Source organism: Dermacentor variabilis, chromosome 7 (genome assembly GCF_050947875.1).
Source record: "Dermacentor variabilis isolate Ectoservices chromosome 7, ASM5094787v1, whole genome shotgun sequence".
NCBI lineage: Eukaryota > Metazoa > Arthropoda > Arachnida > Ixodida > Ixodidae > Dermacentor > Dermacentor variabilis.
In genome coordinates this window covers 173,909,733-173,922,480 of record NC_134574.1, presented here as the reverse complement: position 1 = coordinate 173,922,480, position 12,748 = coordinate 173,909,733, and the positions used below count along the sequence as shown (strand labels likewise).

Sequence of the window (12,748 nt, the reverse complement as noted above, 5' to 3'; positions counted from 1 at the left end):
CTACTGTGCGTGCATGCGCTGTGTCATCTCCGCGGGTTTCCTGCATATGCAGAGCTGCTGCAGACACCCAATTCAACTGTCAAATAAATTGAAATTTCAGCGGACGCACATGGTCAAATGACTGAATTACGAGCAGCTGCTTGCAAGCGCACCTATCAAATCAGGTGCCGCGCGACAAGAGCCACCGCGGAGGTGGCTACATCATGTTCCGTATAAAGTCTAAGTGCAATAAGGTCCTATCGCACCCCACACACTGTATGCTTTAAGTGGGAGTGAAAGTGTGTGAGGGTGAGACAAGAAAGATGGTGGCTTCACGAGTGCTGCCTTCCCGTGTGAGCAAAGGGAAAGGGGGAAGGGGCGAGATTGCAATAGCGTGATCAAGCGCACACGAGAGGCCAGGGTTCGGGGTTGGGAGTTAGGGGTAAGTTTACACACATTTCAATTTCTGGCACGCGTCTCAGCTGTGGCCGTCCATGGCTGTAAGCATGGCTGAACGCATACGCAGCTGCGTACCCTGCTTTAGAGGTAATTTGCCACGTGTGCAAAGAGTGCACATGCCGAGAGAGCGTGTCATCGTGCAAGCTTTCTTCTTGCATGTATAGCATTGGAGATTGCATAATCTCGAGTTTCTGTGACCCATTGAAGCAAGAGGCAGACGAAGCATTCACTTCCCACTTCCGGCGCTTTTCATGACAGTATCGTCCCAGTGCGGGCGACACCATCAGCTGCGGGGCGGAGTGCACGCGAAAGCGTAGCTGGCTTCACTTAATCCATAATGCCGATGTGAACATATTGCTACGGAACAGCCGCCACAGTGTGGCTGCACTGAGGAGGACGGAGACGACGTGTGTGCCGGCTTAATATAGCGTCGCCATTTTGGCCCCCGTTAGCTTCCCTGAAATAGTATTCGGCTTCAGCTACACGTAACATTATTTGGTTGAGGTGGACGTTCCCCGTACCCGTCATGGAGCTTCGCAGCGGTCGCAATGGCGACAATGCAACTTCGGCTCCTGCTGGTGGCACTTCATCTACGCAAACGTCTCCGCCTGCAGCCGCGACCTACGTCGCCGTTTCCCCACCTCGGGATCCTGGTGTTTTCAACGGAGTCGGCAGTCCTGATGTTGACGACTAGATCCGCTTATACGAACGTGTCAACACCAATCACAGGTGGGATCCGACTATTATGCTTGCCAACGTTCTTTTCTACCTCGACGGAGCTCCACTGGCGTGGTTCCAGACTCACGAAGAGGAGATCTCGAGCTGGGATCTCTTCAAAGACAAGCTCCACGACCTTTTTGGCAATCCGTTTGGTCGACAAGTCAGTGCCAAAAAAGTCCTTGCCACATGTGTACAGACGTCGACCGAGTCCTACGTGTCGTACATTCTCGACGTCTTGGCCCTTTGTGCCAAGGCTGACCCGAACATGTCTGAGGACGATAAGGTTAATCACGTCCTCAAAGGCATTGCTGACGACGCCTTCAATTTACCGGTGTTTACGAACGTCACCAGCATCGATGCGATCCTCAAGGAGTGCCGCCGTCTTGAGCATGCTAAAAGCCGCCGGGTATCCCAGCACATCTTCCCAACACAGCTGCTACGTGATCCTGTGACGACCTCTTCCACCAGCCGTCGCGATGTGACAACTTGACCCGCATCATTCGTTGTGACGTCGAAGCGGCACAACTGGCGGCCCCTTCATTCCCGTTACCTGATCATTCTCCGGTGACAATCTCCTTGATCCAGGCCGTCGTCCGTCAAGAGTTGTCCAACGTCGGCCTGCAATCCATTCGTTCCGTACGCTCGGAACCTCTTTCTCCCCGCACGTCACCACCCCGCTCTTCTTACTCCTTTTATGGATAGCGCAAACCCTCCGAATGGCGAACCGTGGCGACAAGCCGATCTGTTTTAACTGCCGACGCATTGGACATGTCGCTCGCCACTGCCGCAGCCGCTGGACTTCTCTGACGCGCTATTCTCCTGATTACCACCCTCGCCCCTCTAGCGCGTCCTTTTCCTTCGCTCCTTCTATGCCTGCCCATCATCTGACCCTGCGACACCTTTGACACGACCCCGCTACTCCCGCTCGCCTTCTCCCTCCCGCCACCAATCTCGCTCGCCCCCGTCACGCAGTGCTCCTTCTCCGACCTACTCGCCGCACCCCTGACCGGAAAACTAGACAGTGCAGCTTCTGGAGGTGAAGCTGCAATGACAACATTGGCACGAAATCCTCGCTTCACCTTACCCATGAACAAGAATCTTTTGGACGTTCTCGTCGACAATGTTCCTGTGTGCGCGTTGATTGACACTGGGGCGCATGTGTCAATTATGAGTGCTGCTCTTCACCGTCGGCTCAAGAAAGTTCTGATGCCTGCCCCGAACTGAGTTCTACAAGTCGCCGACGAAGGGACTGTCGCTATTGTTGGCAGGTGTTCTGCCCGACTCACCATTGCTGAGAGACACACCGTCGTTGTCTTCACCGTCATCGAGCATTGTCCTCACGAACTTATTCTCGGTCTGGATTTTCTTGCCAATCATTCTGCCCTCATTGACTGTTCGGCCGGCTCAGTTCACCTTGACTTGCCTCTTCTTGCCGACCCTGTGGACCCGCCTCCAAGCCATTTGAGCTGCATGGATTTCATTCGCATACCGCCCCACTCTGTTACACACGTCGACTTGTTGTCCTCACCAGCTGTACCTGACGGCAATTACGTGGCCGCACCAATTCCAGCCGTTATGCTTACACATGGTGTTACCGTGCCGCACATTGTGCTGAAAATTACTGGCAACTGCACCTCCGTTCCCCTTGTCAATTTTGCACTAACCGTGCAAGTTCTGCCTCAGGGGATCTCCTTGGCTATAATTAGCGCTTTGCAGGATGATGATGTCGAGCCATTCAATGTGGAAGATCGTTACAGCCCAGCCCATACCGTGACGTCATCGCATGGTACTGACGTCGACATTGAGAAGATGGTTTCCTCTGACCTTACACCTGCTCAATCTGCAGCTCTTTGCCGCATTCTTGAAGGGTATCGCGACATTTTTGACTTGGCAATCGACCCTTAGGTCAAACGTCCGTCGTGACCCATTACATAAATACTGGTGATGCGAACCCTATTCACCGACGTCCATATCGTGTTTCTGCGTCGGAACCAGCTGTTATCCAACAGGAAGTCAAAAAGATGCTTGAAAAAGACATTATCGAGCCTTCCTGTAGTCCCTGGGCGTCTCCCGTGGTACTTGTCAAGAAGAAGGATGGAACGTGGCGCTTTTGTGTAGATTAGCGCCACCTGAACAAAATCACAAAAAAGGACGTGTACCCTTTGCCACGTATTGATGACGCTCTAGACTGCCTGTACGGTGCCACCTATTTTTCTTCTATCGACTTACGGTCCGGCTACTGGCAGATATTCGTCGATGACATGGACCGAGAGAAGACTGCATTTGTTACCCCTGACGACCTTTATCAGTTCAAGGTGATGCCTTTTGGTCTCTGTAACGCACCCGCCACCTTCGAACGAATGATGGACTCTTTGAGTCAGGGGTTCAAGCGGTCCACCTGTTTATGCTATCTGGACGACGTCATCGTTTATTCGCCCACATTCAACATGCATCTAGACCGTCTTTCAGCGATTCTTGACGTGTTCCACCGTGCCGGCCTCCAGTTGAACTCATCAAAATGTCACTTCGCTCGCCGCCAAATCGCCGTTCTTGGACACCTCGTGGACGCCAGAGGCGTGCGACCCGATCCGGACGAAATTCGTGCCGTTATGAATTTTCCTGTTCCCAAGTCTACCAAGGTCGTTCGTAGCTTCGTAGGGCTGTGCTCTTACTTCCGACGCTTTGTGAAGGATTTTGCGACCATCGCATGTCCCCTTACCGACCTCTTAAAGAAAGATGCCCCTTTTTCTTGGGGTCCTGACCATGCCGCATCTTTTTCGCAGCTGACTACTCTCCTTACCACGCCTCCAATTTTGGCCCACTTTGTTTGACCTATCTGCCTCAATGGAAGTTCGCACTGATGCCAACGGTCACGGCATAGGAGCAGTGTTAGCACAATGCCAGCGTGGACATGATCGCGTTATAGCCTATGCCAGCCGACTTCTATCACCCACTGAGCACAATTATTCAATCACAGAGCGCAAGTGCCTCGCTCTTGTGTGGGCTGTTGCAAAGTTTCGTTCATACTTGTACGGACGCCCCTTCTGTGTCATCACTGATCACCACGCTCTCTGCTGGCTATCCTGGCTCAAGGACCCCACGGGACGACTCGCTCGCTAGGCGTTATGCCTGCAAGAATATACCTTCTCCGTGGTATATAAGACGGGACACTTGCACCAGGATGCCGATTGTTTGTCCCGCTACCCCGTCGATGAATTGGCTGATGCGGACGCCATTGCTTGCGTTTTCTCTGTGTCCCAGTTGCTTCAAATCGGCAACGAGCAACGCCCCGATCCTTCATTACGAGCCCTCATCGATCGTCTGGAGGCAACTCCTGGCGACACCTCTCTCTGGATGTTTCTCAAGGATGGGGCATTATACTGCCGCAATTTTGATCCACACGACCTTGACCTTCTGCTCGCCATTCCATCGCATCTGCATTCGACTGTCCTCCAGTAACTTCACGACGCTCCCTTGGCTGGACACTTGGGCGTCTCGCGCACATACGAACGTGTACGCCGTTGATTCTTTTGGCCGGGTCTCGCCCGCTGCGTGCAGCGCTACGTTGCCGCTTGTGAGCCCTGTCAGCGCCGGAAGAAGCCCTCCACACCTCCAGCTGGATGTCTCCAGCCAATCGATATCCCACCCGAACCCTTTTTCCGTATTGGTCTAGACCTTCTTGGACCATTTCCTCTCTCAGGCTCCGGAAATAGATGGGTCGCCATCGCTACTGATTATGCTATGCGGTATGCAATCACCAGAGCCCTCCCGACAAGTTGTGCTACTGACGTTGCCGACTTTCTTCTGTATGACATCATTTTAGTGCACGGTGCTCCGCGCCAATTACTCACTGACCGTGGCCGCAGCTTTCTGTTGGCACTCGTTGAGGACATCCTCCGCTCCTGCTCGACAAAGCACAATTTCAGCACGTCCTACCACCCACAGACCAACGGCCTCACGGAGCGCCTCAACCGGACCATCACCGACATGCTTTCGAAGTACGTTGCGACCGACCACCACGACTGGGATCTTCACTTGCCATATGTGACGTTCGCGTATAACTCATCGCGTCACGACACCGCCGGCTATTCACCATTCTACCTCCTACATGGCCGAGAACCCGCATTGCCCTTGGACACTTTGCTGCCCTCGGCCACACGTTCAGCCACCGAATACGCTCGCGACGCGATCGTACACGTTGACCACGCACGCCAGCTAGCCTGCACCCGTCTCGAGGCCTCGCAGGAGCATCAGAGACGCCTCTGTAATTGCCACCATCGCGACGTGCACTTTTCTCCGGGTTCTCTGGTTCTTCTCTGGTCAGCCATTCGACGTGTGGGCCTTTCCGAAAAGCTGCTGTCGCGCTACTATGGCCCTTACCGTGTGGTGCGACAAGTGACCGATGTGACGTATAAAATCATCCCCGCCGACCTCTCAGCATCATCATCAGCTGCAAGTGACATCGTTCACGGGGCGAGACTAGAACCATACCACACACCTTTCACCATGGGTGCGTAGGTTAAACACCGGGACGGTGCTTCTATAGCCGGGGGTGATGCTACAGAACAGCCGCCACAGTGTGGCTGCACTGAGGAGGACGAAGACGACGTGTGTGCCGGCTTGATATAACGTCGCCATTTTGGCCTCCGTTAGCTTCCCTAAAATAGTATTCGGCTTCAGCCAAACGTAACAATATCGTCAATGTGGCATGAGACCGTATCATTTGTCGCGGACTACCAAATTCATCAAAATTAATTGTTTTCTCATTAAACTTTGCGTTTTTCGATGGCCCAATAATTCTGAAAATTTTGTCGTCCCTTTGCTTATAAGAAAAATTGATCGGTGATTGTACTTATTTCCATAAAATTTTGAATTTCAATGCAATGAAATTTCATTATAACAAAGCAAATTGCCGATTTTACAGACTTCATTATATCGAGGTTTAACTATATTTAGATTGGTTTTCTAACAGCAAAAAGCGCTTATTTCAGGCCGCCAAATTGCTGCAAACCGAGCAACATTGGCATGCATACACTATCTCATCTAACACCTATAGTCAAGCTGTCGCTTGTGCAAAATCTTATTTCCTGAAAAACACACTCCCTTCCATGCTTATCAGTAACCCTAGGAAATTTTGGAACATCATAGCTAATACCTACAGCAACATGCAGATTTTTTTAGTCGACCAGAACTGCTAACCTGTGCCTAGTTAAGAGTGTTCATCTATTTTGAACTACGTGTGTATTCCACAAGCAATGTTTCATTGCCATCATATCCGTTCTCCCAATTCGTCAGTATGCAGCCAATAGTAATAGGTGTGGCCAGGATTCTAAAGCTCATTGACACACTGAAACCCTCATGTTCCTCTGGTGTTGATTGTAGAAATGTAAGATTCCTCAAAAAAAAAAAAAAGATGTACAGTATTCCTCTATTTTTCTTACTAAAATATTTCTACAATCATTAATTATTGGTATTCTGCCCGAGCATGGGAAGTTGGCGAATGTGATTCCACTTTATAAATCAGGTAATAAGCAATCGCCCTTAAGTATTGCCCCATTTCTCGTACCAACATACCTTGCAAAATTCTTGAACCTGTTATCTGCTCACACCTTGGTAGCTTCCTTGATTCGAACTCTTTCTTTAATTCGACACAACATGGTTGTAGGAAGTCGTACTCTTGCTAGACTCAGTTAATGTGTTTTACTTGCTCCATGCTCACTCTTATTGACAATCGTTCTGTAGCTGATTGCATCTTCCTAGATTTCTCTAAAGCATTTGAAAAAATTAACCATTGCCTTCTTCTTAAACTCAGGTACCCCAATATTGAGGTAAGTCTTCTCAGCTGTATTGAATTTTTTCTTAAAAGACAGTTGCAGTACGTGTTCGCTAACAATAACACTTCATTGTTAACAGCTCTCGCGTCATGTGTACCACAGGGGTCCATTTTGGGCTCTCTTCGCTTCTTAGTTTATGTTAATGACCTCCCTAACTGCGTGACTTCCGCTACTCACTTATTTGCAGATGACTGCGTAATCGTGAAACAGCTGACCCTACCGATGTTTCTGCATTAGAAATTGCCCTAAATAGTATAGTTAAATAATGTAATATGTGGGCCATGGACTTAAATGTTAAAAAATGTAAAGTTATGCGAGTATTATGCATTAATCTCACTACTCCTGCTTGCTATGAAATAAGTAATATTCCTTTAGATCCTGTTACCTCTTACAAATACTTACCTAGGTCTCGATATAACTAATGATTTTAGCTTGAAGCATCGTATCGATCACATAATTAACAACAGCTGTTGCATGCTTGTTTGCTTGTGCTGGAACTTTTCGAAGCACCTGTTTCTGTTAAACTGACTATGTGCAAGACAGTCATCATCATCATCAGCAGCAGCAGCAGCAGCAGCCTGTTTTATGTCCACTGCAGGACGAAGACCTCTCCCTGCGATTTCCCATTACCCCTGTCCTGCGCCAACCGATTCGAACTAGCGCTCGCGAATTTCCTAATTTCAACGCTCCACTTAGTCTTCTGTCGTCCTCAATTGCGTTTCCCTTCTCTTGGTACCCATTCTGTAACCTTAATGGTCCAACGGTTATCTAACTTGTGCATTACATGACCTGGCCAGCTCCGTTTTTTTCCCTTGATGTCAATTAGAATATCGTCTATACCCGTTTGCTCTCTGATCCAAACCTCTCTCTTTCTGTCTCTTAATGTTATGCCTTGCAATCCTCGTTCCATCGCTCTTTGCGCGGTCCTTGTTCTGTGCCCCTTTTGTGGTCAAAGCGAGCACATAGTAAACATTATTTCTGTTATTATCATTTTTAAATGAGAGTAGCGCATTATGAGCTCCACGTTCTAAGCGCTGTCAAAGGCGGCCGAGATGCCTTATACCTAGCCGGCGTCACAGCCGACTGTGCATGTGCGACTCCGGAACTACAAGGCCAGAACCGTTTAGAGACTGTTCTATATTGAGTTAGCGATCGCTATCAGCTAAAGGCATCTATTGCGGACAAATCAAGGAAATTTTTAGGCACGTAGGGCCCTCGGGGCTGTACTTGTCGGCGATAAGGTAGCCTCACCGCCTGTGGGATTATCTGACTGAGCTATGCCGAATGCTCGGTTGCCATAGTCGGAAGTTCAAATTTCCTGTTCAAATCCTGCTATAAGAGGTTTCTTTTTTTTTTTTTTTTTTACGATGGTGCGCTTGAAAGTCACCTCCTCCAGTGCACAACATCTGCAGGCTTGGAGTGACTCCTGTCATTAGCAAAAAATACCAAAAGTGAGTGGGGCTATACTAATCCAGGTAGAACCTAATTAGGAACGCCCACTAAGCTTCAACAAGACACTCCCTCACCAGAACAGGAATTGGCCTCCCTGGTGCAGTATCCGGCCTACCCCCTCCCACACGGCTCATTCAATTACCAAATGGCCCTCAGTCCTCAGTAGCTGCGGAGCATCTGACCAAGGCGGCGGTCTGATCTGTAACGCAGCAGATGGTGCTAAGAATCTCTGGGTCCGGACAGGCCGCCAATGGAAACTTACCCTTGCAATGTATAACACCTGAACCCTCTCGAGTGAGGCTAGCTTAGCAGGACTCTTTGAGGAACTATCAGACATTGTTCAGGATATCATCGGCCTTAATGAGATTAGAACTGGTGAGGCTTATACATTGCTGAATAATGGACAGGTCCTCTGCTATAGAGGTCTCCTAGATAAGAAGCAATGCGGGGTAGGATTCCTAATCCATAAGGACATAGCGGGCAACATTAACAAATTCTACAGCATTAATGAGAGGGTAGCTGTAGTCTTAATCAAACTTAATAAGAGGTATAGATTAAAGGTAGTGCAAACCTACGTTCCAACATCCAGTCACGACGATGAGGAAGTAGATCAGTTTTATGAAGATATTGAATTAGCGATGAAAAAAGTGCAAACTCAGCACACTGTAGTAATGGGCTACTTCAGTGCAAAAGTTGGGAAAAAGCAGGCTGGTGAACAAGCAATCGGCAACTACGGCATCGATTCTAGGAACGCTAGAGGAAAGATACTGGTAGAATTCGCAGAAAGGAATAAGCTTCAAATAATGAACACCTTTTTCAGGAAGCGTAGCAACAGGAAGTGGACCTGGAAAAGCCCTAATGGTGAAACAAGAAATGAAATTGATTACATACTTATTGCCGATCCCAGCATAGTGCAGATGTAGAAGTGATAGGTAGGGTAAAATGCTGTGATCATAGGTTAGTGAAGGCTAGAATTTACCTCAGTTCGACCAGAGAAAGAGTAAAATCGGTCAAGAAAAAACAGGTTAACTTAGAGGCAGTAAGGGTAAAAGCAGACGAAATTAGGCTAGTACTTGCAAATTATGATGATGACAAAGAGGTAATGAATGAAACCGTAACTAGGCTTGCTTTAGAGGCAGCAACTGAAGTGGGAGGCAAGGCACCAAGGCAACCAGTAGGCAAGCTCTCCCAAGTAACAAAAAACCTAATAAAGAAGCGACAAATAATGAAAGTGTCCAACTCAAGAGATAAAGCAGAATTCACGGAACTGTCAAAACTCATCAACAAGGTGAAAATGAGTGATATTCGTAACTATAATGTGAAAAAGACTGAAGAAGCCGTCAAGAATGGATGCAGCCTGAAATCAGTGAGGGAGAAACTTGGCATAGGACAAACCAAGATGTATGCACTGAGAGATAATCAGGGTAATGTCATCAGCAATCTCGAAGATATAGAAAAAGAAGCAGAAGAATTCTATACTGGCCTGTACAATACCCAGAGGAGTCAGGATACCTCCATTAGAAACAGTAATGAACAGGATACCGAAACTCCTCCTATAAATAGCGATGAGGTCAGAAGGGCCTTGCAAGACACGAAACGAGGAAGTGCGACAGGGGAAGATGGAATAACAGTCAATTTAATCAAAGATGGAGGAGACATAATGCTTGGAAAACTGGCGGCTCTTTATACGAAGTGTCTATCGACTGCAATGGTCCTAGAAAACTGGAAGAATTCAAACATTATACTACTACTAATCCACAAAAAGGGACACATTAAAGAATTGAAAAGTTATAGGCCCATTAGCTTGGGAGTAAGCTAATGGGCCTATAACTTTTCAATTCTTTAATGTGTCCCTTTTTGTGGATTAGGATATAAAATATTTACCAAAATAATCTCCAATGGAATAAGGGCAACACTGGACTTTAGTCAACCAAGGGAACAGGCTGGCTTCAGGAAGGGATACTCTACAATAGGTCGCATCCATGTCATTAATCAGGTTATCGAGAAATCTGCAGAGTACAGTAAGCCTGCCTATATGGCTTTCATAGATTACGAAAAGGCATTTGATTCAGTAGAGATACCAGCAGTCATAGAGACATTATGTAATCAAAGAGCACAGACCGCTTACATAAATACCTTGGAAAATATCTACAAAGGCTCTACAGCTGCCTTAATTCTATGCAAAAAAAAGAGGAAGGTACCTAAAAAGAAAGGGTTCAGACAGGGAAACACAATCTCTCCAATGCTATTCACTGTGTGCGTGGAAGAAGTATTCAAGCTATTAAACTGGGAAGGCTTAGGAGTAAGGATCGATGGCGAATATCTCAAGAACCTTTGGTTTGCCGGTGACATTGTTCTATTCAGCAACAATGCAGACAAGTTACAACAAATGGTTGAGGACCTTAACAGAGAGAGTGTAAGAGTTGGGTTGAAGATGAATATGCAGAAGACAAAGATGATGATGAATAGCCGGGCAAAGGAACAAGACTTCAGAATCACAAAAATAGAATACGCTTCTGCAATTTGTGACCACAGTTTCACGAACTTAACATCCTCACTCGAGGTGGTCCAGAATAATTTGGTGCATTTAATTTTTTCCAATTATAACCGTACTAGCAGCATGACTTCAATGAAACCAATGCTATCATTGCCATCTCTTGAGCTTCGTAGGAAGGTATCTTGCCCTAGCCTTTCCCACAAAATTTATCATCATGACCAATTGAAGCTTGCTTTCATTTCACAACTATCTTATTGCTCGTCCCGCATCAACCGTTCTTACATAGTAAACATCATCAGTTGTAAAACCAATGCCCTTTTTCATTCTTTTCTACCCCAATCATCGATAGAGTACGCTTTCTGCCCATTGTAGCATTAATACCAGATCACAGCTCATTTCGTTTATCTCTCGTGTGATATCTTGATGCCGATCCCCCATTAAAAAAAAATTTTGTTCTTTCTTTCTTTCTTTCTTCATCATCTTCTTTTTTTTTTGTAGGCAGTTATCAGTGCCTTGAGTTCTTTATCATGGTTATCACTGTGTGTCATTGTTGCTTATCACCCTTTATTCTTTTGTCACTTGCTTCTACTTTAACATGTATTTGGTTCTTTATTTTGCTCTTGTAGTTGGCTTTCTGTATTGGCTTTTGTTTAGTTAATCTTGATTGTGTTTGTTAATTATCTCTATATGTTATGTACCACTCCCCTCTGTAATGTGTATGCACTTGAGGGTAATAAAATGAAATGAAATGAGGGAACCGTTCTGATAAGGGAGCCCTAACCATTAAGCCCCTCAATTTTCAAAAAGTAGTGCCATTCTTAGATCTTTCCGCCACCCCGCTCACCCTCCTCCTCTGGTGCAATGCAAAAAGAAGAAAAGTGTAGATTCACAGGATCGGGCACGCTGTTTTCGAGGAAGTTCCAAAGAACGCACGGCTTTGTGAAGTAATTGTCTCGGCTCCTCGCAACGTCTTTTTTTGAGCCTAGGTCACGCCTTCCACTTCGAAAAAATGTATGTTTTCATGCTCTGCGTGGTTTTTAGCGCGTTGAAGGTGTCTTTTTTTTTTCGAATGTGCTATCTTTGTTTCATGTAGTTTCGTCTTCCGGTGAAAGTGCATGCACCTGCAGCTGGCCTGTGACACAAAAGCGACTTTATACAGGGTGTGTTTTGAGGTGCATCAGAAGTTAGCACATTCTCAACGCTTTTGCAAGGCTCACTATGACTTATGGATGCAGTCTTTTAGCTTATTCGAATGTACGCCCGCCTGTATTGATTTGGTTTGTGGTGACTAACGTTTTTAAAGTTACGAAGCGACTACTGAAGCTATGATGGAGGTCGTAGTGGATGGCTCCGGATAACTTTATCTAGGTCGCCAAGGGGTGTTTAACATGTACTTTGACCGTAGAGTTGTACGTGGGCCGGTAAATTCCTCGTTGGCGTTTCATAATTCTTGTGCGGGCGCGCTGCTTTAGAAGTTGGCGCCTCGGCACGATTGTATTTCTTCAATAGATTTTATTTACTAGTTGTAACAACATGTAATTATATCGTATTATTGACGGCGCCTCCAGGGCACCAAAGTGGCAACGGGAACACCAAAGCTAGAACCAAGGCTGGATGGGGCTTGCCGAAGCCTGTGAATGCCAAGGGGGTATAAGACTGGCTGTCTGCGACAGCGGACAGCCAATTTCGCATGCGAACACTCCCTGCGCCGCATGCTTTATTGTAATGTCACGTGCTCATCAGAGGCCTCCGTTAGCTGTTACATGTGCCCTCCTGGAGCAGTACTTGTAAAAGAAAACGATCTATC

General features: G+C 47.1%; 1 protein-coding gene across 1 annotated transcript in view; it reads left to right on the top strand.

Moving 5' to 3' along the window:
• Positions 1-12,748, top strand: part of GEFmeso (Guanine nucleotide exchange factor in mesoderm) — a 204,301-nt gene that overhangs the window by 143,612 nt on the left and 47,941 nt on the right. The gene's annotated exons all lie outside the window — the stretch shown is intronic.